The following is an 8,066-nucleotide window of genomic DNA, read 5'->3' on the forward strand; positions in this document are numbered from 1 at the left end:
TTATAGGCTGATTATAGCTAAGACTAATCGCAATTAGATAGCTGATTGATCTTTTCCTTTTGGCCCTAACCTGCACACCTAGGCCTACAGTCCATATCTTAAATGCTTCGACCCGATCTCTCTATGCTACGATTCCTTCCGATTCTCTTGCTGCAAGAGGCACGACAGCTGCCGGCCTGCCACACGGCCGGCGTCCAGCCGACATGCTCACTAAATTTGTTCAGGCTCTTGTATTTGTTTAGATTCCCATGTCCCTAAGTTTTTTGAACGAACTCGTGTTTCACAAGAAAAATTGTCACTAGGGTACGGTGCTATGAGATTTTATATAAAGATAAATAGAGTTGGCCCGGTTCAAATGGTAAACTAGACCGAAAATCACACGAAGGCTTAATTGATTAAGGGACAATCAAGCTAGAACCCTAGCTATGAGCACACAAAAGGACCTAGCCAACCTGACCTATCTTGACCTCCACCGTCTACATGCCCTCTATGTGGATAGAAGTGAGCGGGATCTTCGCAGACGCTTCCAAGAAGGAAAAGTGATGCATGTGGCTGTCATCGCCACCGGTATCGACCCCATGTCTATCACTACGACTTTCGGCTAAAACCGTCCTCGACCCCCTCCTCCTTCCGTCGAGATAGGGGTGTGGTCTAGCCACGCCAATAGCCACGGCGACAACTTAAGAAACGACCAACTAAACCGTGGTCTAGTGGGAAGGTCGAACCCTTCGACGACTATTCCAAAGGGAGATGGCGTCACTGTGACAGCGTCGCATGTGTCGATCCGTCCCCATCGAAAACAAGGCTTTCACCCATAGGCATGTGTCTATCCACCTGACTTAACACTCGGGTAGGGGCCCTGTCACTGCCAACTGAGAGCAAGTTGCAGCCTGCATCACACCGACAATGACAAACTATGGCCCTTGAATCAGAGAGCATGCTGATTAAGATAGAACATCACCATGGAGACAAGACCTCGCTGATGCAAAAAACAACCACACCACACGGGGCCAAACCTCGGCAACAACAAACCAACGAGTGGCCAACCCGCGACCAACCACAATACCAACGTTCACTAGCCTACTGCGATACGAGGAACATTAGTAGGAGGGAGGGTCAACAGATAGCTGTCAGGACAATCATTGCAACACCGCCACCAAGCGTTGGAATGGCTCCTACCGCGCCACCACCACATGTGCCAGCAACAGACCCGAACGGCCTGCCAGAGCACAGCTAGCACCGCAGTGGCAAGAGCCTCCTGTGACCAAATCAAGAGGAGGAGCGGCGCACAACCGCAACAAGGTGGTAGAGTGGACCGATGCCACGCCACCCACATGGACCGGCAACAAACCCGCACCAGCTCAGGCCATGCCCGCACCGGCTCAGATCGGACACGCACCAACATAGATCGATATAAACTTGCTAAAATCATCCATACAACTTACATAAGATGCATGTCTGCCAAGAGAGATACAAGCCGCCCCCACACACCGGAGAACACAAGCTCAAGAGGGGCCGTAGACACAATACTAGACACCGGGTAAGGTAATTGGTGACTCTTGGCCTTTTTTGTAGAATCGCACACTCGGTCCATGTCTAGCTCGCCATGAAAGGGTAGCTTATTATTCCTCACTTGTTGACCAATATAAAAAGATGGATGACCATTACGTTTGTGCCACCGTTTTGAAGTTAGTTTGGTTTTCACTGAAAGCCCACTTATTGGACGCCCTATATGGAATCAAGGGGTAGTGACCTCCTTCACATCTTCCTTGATGTCTTATTCTCCTTGTTGCCTGATCCTTGATCAAAAAGTATTTGAGGCTAAATTCAAGATAAGACTTCTTATCACTAGGAAGGCGGTTAATGGAAAGAAGATTCTTAGAAGTACTAGGAACATGTAATATGTTTTGTAGATTTTATAACCGAAATGACCAATGTAATAAATGTTCATACCTAATCCACTCATGGTGTGCACTTGGTCGTGTCCACGATACCGATCGCCATGGTGAGCTTCTCCAGATCACTGATGACATGGTTAGTGGCACCACCCTTTCGCCATGGTGTGTATCAATTTATGTCAATGACGTAGATGTGTTGGAGGAGCCAACCACCCTTTCTTGCTGGTATTCGGCCATCGTAGCAGTACCAAGTTTTGAGTACATTACGCAATGTCTTAGTAAAGATCTGACCTACAGGTATAAGTCAGTTGCTCTGAGCACCATTTCCATGGTCGCCGACGCCGAATCACACACGTCTATTGGTGTTGCTGAAGGGGCATGCGCCGCCACAGTTGCCACGTCCTCCACCTCGTTTGAGTGGTGCGCCACACCTGCGTCCGCTTGCACCTGTGTTGACTGAGGATTTGAAGCTTCCGCACATATAAATTTGTGGAGGAGCTCGGTGCGTTTACCAAAGTTGGACATCTGCGAGTAAAAATCGTCAATAGGAATGACGTCAATGTGAGCGTCAAGAGTAGATACAAATGGGTAGTACTCCATTCAACACCCTACTACATCTCCCTCCAACTTGTGTTCCCTCTTTCTTCTACAAGTGGTTACCGATATAGTAGTACAAAGATACATGTTCAAGTCGGTGGATTTTCTCAAAAAGAAAAACTTACTGAAATTTGAAGGATCGAGGATCTCAAGGGAACAAGGATACAGAAGGACACTATTTGTTTCAAGAAATAACTAAGGGCTCAACTGTTTATCTTACTCAAAGGTTAACCAATTTCTAAAAGCAAGCAACTCACCAAAGATTTCATGGGTATGTTTGCACATGAGGTCAGGATAAGTATTATTGCCATGAGGAGGCGAAAACCTTGTCAACAAATTCTTGAAACCACGAGTCTATAAGGTGAAGTCTGAGATGATTTTCTTCACCACCAAAGAGTTTCTTTTTCTTTCAAAAAGGGGGTAAAACCCCTGGACTATTCATCGTACGATACCCACATCCATCACTTATAAAAAGTGTTATCAAAATATCAGAAGTATTAAAACAAAGGCTCGACACAACTGGGCGATAACAGGATTACATGGCTCATACATATGGTCTATTACTGGATCACTTTTCAAACCAGTTGAGTGTATCTCGTGCTACCGTCTTTCAACGGTTGCACCCAAAGGCCACAGCGTGTGATCCTACAGCAGTGTAGCACTGACATACAGATCATTATGTAGCACGGAAAAATAACCTTCATCTTTTTTTGAAAGTTTTGTTAGGTTAAACACACAATCATTATGGCAATTTCGAATTTCCCAAAGTAAGACGCACACTCCCATGCAGGTATGTGCCTTAATTCTAGGATGTACCAAGCTGGGCGAATTGCCAACATATTGGTTATGCTAGATGGTGGAGGTAGGTTAAAAACTATGTGGATCATATGCCAGGTAAGAGCTACAAAATGGCCATGAGATATAAAGATGAGGAATAGATTCCTCCTTGTCACAAAAACAACACTCTTGCAGCTCTGACATCTACGCTTAGACATGTTATCCTTCATTTGCATCACACCACGGTAAGATACCACATGAATAACATCACGTTTAAACGGACTTTATCCAATGTACCATGAATGGAATGATTCCCTAATATTCTAATATTAACATACATGGGTTTGAGGATGAACACTTCAGAAGAGTGCAACTTCCAGTTGAACACATCACGTTCGTTTGATAAGTTTATCGACATCAACTGCTGAAATAGGTGAAGCCACATAGTCCATTGGTACTTCCTAAACATATCCATAATTTTATAGCTTTGATGTTTTAATATCAGTACATTGGCATGTTTTATGATTGATCTGAAATAATATATTAATAAAGTGTCCAATACTACTTACTGCTTTCAATGTTGTTGGTTGCATAAAAACAGATATTCTAAGCTCACAAGGAAAATAAAAGAAAAATATGGAATTATTTTTGAACTAGAAGAGCACCACAACCAAAGAGCAAAGTTATGGTGGGGCCTAGGAGTCCCACGTGACCCAGGGTTGAAGCACATGGGCTCAATATCCACTTGTCCCTATCTCTGCCACCTCTAACTCGAATATATCCACAGAACTTGTGTAAATATATCACAATTTACCATCACTAGTACTTCACATTCAGAGGCTATCTCATCTGTCATGTTCTAGTACTCTGTCAAAGGTAAATTAATCACCATATTCATGACCACCGATCCCCGTTGCCCCATGATTTTGTGTGAGTAGTCAACCTGCTAAACTATGGATTCATAGAATTAGCAATATGTAATGTCTCCCCCATTCTTCAATATGCTCAAATGAGCTACCTAAAATTATTGTGATCCATTTGATTCATTTTGGAGGTGATTATACTAATGCGACGTGTTGTTACTTTATGATCAATTTTTTGTGATGCTTATGTTTGATTTACATATGTATAATCCTCTCCGATTGGTTAGTTATTCATTGCTCAGTTTAGATGAATGATCAGTAGTGTGAGTGGTATGAGTGTCGTGGTTCTAAGTCTGACAGTAGAATGGGGGGTAGGTATGGAGAGGCAAGATCCTAGCTATGGAGTAGTTGTACACACGAGTGTTTAACGAGTTCAGACCCTTCTCGGAGGAAGTAACAACCCTACGTCTCGGAGCCCGGAGGCGGTCGACTGGTTTCTGTGTATATGAGTTACAGGGGTGCGAACCCTCTACACTGAGGAGGGGGTGGCTTATATAGAGTTCGCCAGACCCCTCCGGCCCTCAGTTATGCAGGGTTTAAAGTACATTAAGACAGGGGGTTACTGGTAACGCCCTCATAAAGTGCTATGAAGACTGTTAAAGCTACTTAATGACAGACCGTTGCGTGCTGAGTGACTTTAGGTCTCCTAGCCGTCGAGTGGTTAGCTTCATGGTCCAGTGGCTATCTTCGTCGTCGAGTGTCCTTGAGTTCGTTGAGTGAAGTCCCTCTTGGTTGACTGAAAGGTAGCTTCGTCTAAGGATGTCCTTTGGTATAGTATCCTAGATAGGTCCATGACCCTACCCTAGGTACATAACATCATCATTAGCCCCCGAATGGATCGAGGTTCGAGTGAGGAAGGAGTTGATGATTTTCTCCGACCTATTTCCCGTGCTTTGATAATGTCGTATCCTGGATCGGTGATTTTTCTTTCGGCGTTGGCATCAACTTTTACTTCAGTCGCCTTGATCCATTCTTGTCTTCTGTCGAGTGAACTTTTGAACTTTAATGAACTTCCGAGCGACGGATCGCAGGAAAGATATCATCTGACAGATTGATCTGCTGTTAGCAGATTTTGCGGGATACGAATTTTGGGTAGCGCGCGAAGCGGGGCGGACCGCGGTACTCGGATGGGATAAGGCGCAGACGCCTCGATTGCCACGCCGCCTTTTTCGCCACGTATCGTGCGTGCGCGACTGTTTTGGGATGTGACAGGACCGCCCGGGCCTACTCGTCAGCCACTCGGAAGTGTCCTTATATAAAGCACCGAGCGAGGGTTTTTTTGAACAGTGCCTTCCCATTCTTCTCTCCGCCCTCTTTGCCTCCGCCCGCTGCGCCTGCTCTCGCATCTGCTTATCCACTCCTCGCGCGCTTCGCCGACGACAATGGTGAAGGAGAAGACGGCGGCCTTGGAGCGCGTGAAGAAGGCGACGGCGGCAGGGAAAGCGAAGGGGAGAGCGTCCAGTCGGGGCGGATCTTCGTCAAGATCCCGCCTGCCAAAGGGTTGGGTCCAAGGGGATTGGATCAGCTCGACCATCACCGAGACGGATCTCAATGACTTGGCCAACGAGGGTCTGATCCCCCATGGGTCAGCAAGGCTTCCGGGGTCCGAGTGTCAACCGCAGCCGCAGGAGGGTGAGTGCGTCCTCCTAGCCACTCATATGATCGTGGATTCTCTCTGCCGCCGAGTGTTTTCTTTTGAGGGTTCTTGAACTTCTTTGGGGCACAACTCCACCATTTCACTCCCAATTCTATCGCCCATCTCGCTGCTTTCATTTCTATGTGCGAGAACTTCCTGGATTGTCGACCTCATTGGGGTCTCTTTAAGCACATATTCACCTGTCGCTCACAGACGATGAAAAAGGCGAGTCCGGGTGACGAGAGGACTAAGGTTATCCAGATGTGCGGGGGTCTTGGGATTCAGATGAGGAATAAGAGTACTTTCCCGGCCATGACCCTTCCTGAGTCGGTCAGAGGGTGGCAGTCGACTTGGTTTTACTGCCAAGACGAGCCGACGCCGGGGCAGTCGACTTGTCTCCCTCCGTTTTCCATGGACCGAGTGGACAAACCCTCTTCTCTGAAAGTGCTTCCTGAGGAGAAAGCTCAGGTAAAAATGCTGATGGAGCGCGTAGTCCAACTCGTTAGAGACGGAGTGACGGGTATGGATCTTCTGGAGGTCTTTCTTAGGCGGTGCATCCAACCACTTCAGTACCGAGGCCATCCGATGTGGCTGTATTGTGGTACCGAAGACACCACTCGGGTCCATCCAGAAGCGGTCGACGACGCCACACTGGAGAGGTGGGTGGCCGCAATCACGGGGAATAAGGACAACCCTCGAGGGGCTAGGAGGATCCCACCACTCGACTGTACCTACACACCGGACACGGTATGGCCACTTATTTCCAATTGCAATCTTGCTTTATTCATTATGCTTCGCTGCGAATTGGTCGAGTGATCTTTGTTTTGCTTTGTTGCCTGACAGGCCACCATGGAGTTATACTCGATGCCCAATGGAGCGCAAACACCGACTGAGGAGGAGGAAGGAAGTGGGGGCGAACTCCCGGAGGAGTGGGATTCGGATGCTGACGACGATGATGAGGGTGATGACTCTGGTGAGGAGGAAGAAGAGGAGGAGGAGGAGGAAGTTGTACCTCCTCGCTCGGAAAGACGCTCGAAGCTTGTCCACGATCCCGCGGTCGAGCGCGGTAAGGGGATCGCAACCGTCACGCAGTCGTCCAAGCGCCCTCGGACTACTTCTCCGGCGCCGACTGAGAAAGCTCCGAAGCAATCTCGAGTGGCGCCGTCGAAGTCGGCGAAGGTCTTGCCGAAGATGAAGATGGTGATCCCCACTATCTCAGGGTAATGGTGTAGCTTGAATTTGTCTGCTCCTCATGAACTTATTCTTGGTCGACTCATGAGCTAATCGGTTGTCTTCTGAAACTGCAGTGCTGCTACTTCTGATACCTCGGCCAGAGCTGGAGATCAGGAGATGGAGGATGCTGTTTCTTCGAAACCTGGTATGACTCTTGTAGTTCCGTCTTCAGTCGATTGGCTTCTTGTCTCTAATTTTGATTCTTTTTCTGCAGCTTCATCTAACGTCGTTATCGATCTTCCTGACGACGACGACGAGGAACCACCAAGGCAGAGGAGGAGCAAGAAAGCGTCTGCTGGCAAGGCGACTCAGGACGTGCCAGCACCCGAGACGTTGGTCGTGGAGGGAGACAATGTCACTCGGCCTATCGTAACCTTTGCGGTGCCGTTGACGAGTGCTCGTCCTTCGTCGTCGAGTGCTCCTCAACCCTCGCTTTTCTCAACCTACCACGTTCCAGAAGACCAAGCTTCTCATGGAATTGTCACGTCAGATGTCCTTAGTGTCAGGATTTAGTCGCGAGGCCAACGCATCTATGTGGTAGCTTGAGAGGGGTTGAGTGGGACGAGAGACGTAGGGCGGAGCAACACACAAGACAAGGATTTAGACAGCTTCGGGCCCCGGGAAACATCATACGGTAAAAACCCTACATGCTGTTTGAGGCTAGGTCTCATTATCATCACGAGGGAGTCGCCGTAAACCGGCTCTCCTCTTTGTGTCTAGCCCTAAGATTGTTTCTTCTTGCTTGTAGCTTCTTCCTCTTTGGGGAGCCCTGCCCCTCCTTATATATGTTGAAGGGGCGGGTTACATGTGGAGTCTTATTAGGATTAGGACTAGTCTATCTCTAATACAAACCGGATACAAGTCCAGGTCTTAACTCCTTGTAAGACAAATATTCCTTATGCCTTTCCTCTTAAACCGGCCCACCATAGTATGAACCGGCCTTCATGAACCACCTGTTGGGCCACCAGGTCTTGTCGCTCCTCGCACCCGCCTGCCGGATTA

This window comes from Triticum dicoccoides, chromosome 1B, assembly GCF_002162155.2.
Source record: "Triticum dicoccoides isolate Atlit2015 ecotype Zavitan chromosome 1B, WEW_v2.0, whole genome shotgun sequence".
NCBI classification, from domain to species: Eukaryota; Viridiplantae; Streptophyta; class Magnoliopsida; order Poales; family Poaceae; genus Triticum; species Triticum dicoccoides.